Source organism: Morone saxatilis, unplaced genomic scaffold (assembly GCF_004916995.1).
Source record: "Morone saxatilis isolate NCDOM2014 unplaced genomic scaffold, NCSU_SB_2.0 Contig15, whole genome shotgun sequence".
In the NCBI taxonomy this organism is placed as follows: Eukaryota; Metazoa; Chordata; class Actinopteri; family Moronidae; genus Morone; species Morone saxatilis.
Genome location: NW_023339707.1, coordinates 3,797,895 through 3,799,256, shown reverse-complemented (window position 1 = coordinate 3,799,256; position 1,362 = coordinate 3,797,895). Strand labels below are relative to the sequence as shown.

The 1,362-nt window shown below is 39.4% G+C and overlaps 1 protein-coding gene across 1 annotated transcript in view; it reads right to left on the bottom strand.

Annotated features, from left to right (window-relative positions):
• The window catches only part of LOC118324981 (keratin, type II cytoskeletal 8-like), a 6,764-nt gene that overhangs the window by 1,195 nt on the left and 4,207 nt on the right, over positions 1–1,362 (bottom strand). The window lies entirely within an intron of this gene.

Genomic DNA, 1,362 nt, shown 5'->3' with positions numbered 1-1,362 from the left:
GGGATAGCAAAAGTACAATGACACATAACACCTCACAGAGCATGGTTGTATTGTTTTGTTCCAGACTTTCATGTATTGCACAAGCAGTTAAATCTCAGTTTAATTTATTTAATTTTACTTTCATATTATTTTACTAGAAATGCTATGTAGAGAGTGTCTTAAAGATCCCCTCCAAACATGTTTTTATACATGAAAAGTCCTCTGCTTTGAATAGAAATTCTAAAAGAAACTCTTAAAATTACATCTACTACTATTCTTTCGCCCTCGTAGAAAATATGTGTTGTTTAAAAACTAGGTTATTTTGACTCTTTGCCAATGTCCACTGTAAAGTGCACTATTTGCCACACTGGGATCAAAAACCTGACAGCTAGCAGCAGTAACTCAGGGGGCGGGGCTTAGTAAACTTTGTTTAAAAAAAAATTTAATTGTTCAAATGTTACAGTACACCATTAATCAATAAGAAAAGACACAACAGCCAAAATGAATATGAAATCAGATTTATTCCAGACATTTTGGTGGTACAAATTCATAATAAATCTGGTTGTCCCAGTCAGCCTTATCCATGTTTCTTTATTATTCAGAGTGGAAATGGAAGTAAAGCAGGATGAGAACACCATTTATATACTGGAGAGATCATTTTCTCTGATGAAAAAGAAAAAGAGGATCCCAAAAATGAAATATGAAAAGTGTTATATGTGGCTGCTTTTGATGATGTTAAAATTCACAACAAGATGACAGATGTGAGACAACAGAAGAGACATTCCAGAAAGGATGAGCTGCCTGCCATGTATGCTTTATAAGACTGGCTACAACATCCGGACCTCCTTCTGTGCAAATCTAACAACTGCTGTTGTCTTTTTGTGTGTGATTACTGTTGGCTTGTAAGGATTCTGTCATGACACTACAAGTATCCTCTTGTCTGCATGACAGCACACCCAACAACCAAAAGACAGCCAGGCTGACTGATTAAGGAAAGAGAGGACTGACTCATGTCTCTGCTGCTGTTTGTTTATGGTCTAATAATCTCTCTGCCTCTACTTGTATTTTGATGTAATCTCTGACTCTCTGTAAAGTATGTGGTGCCAAAGAGGGAGGAGCAACACAGGAGCCAACGTGCACTGTACCATTACAGGGATGTGCCAGCTGTAAATGGTCAAATGCGAACATTTCTGAGGCTGCTGCGTCTGGAGGACAGGGGCGATAGGGGTTTATGGAAGCTTCTATGAGTGGTTGTCGGGGAGAGGGGGGGTGTCAAAAAGAGGAGAACAAAATGAAGGAAGAAGAAGGATGGAGAAAGATGACTGCTGTTTTTAGAAACGCCGGGAGCTGCTGACTCTCATGCTGCTGCTGCTGCTGATGCCG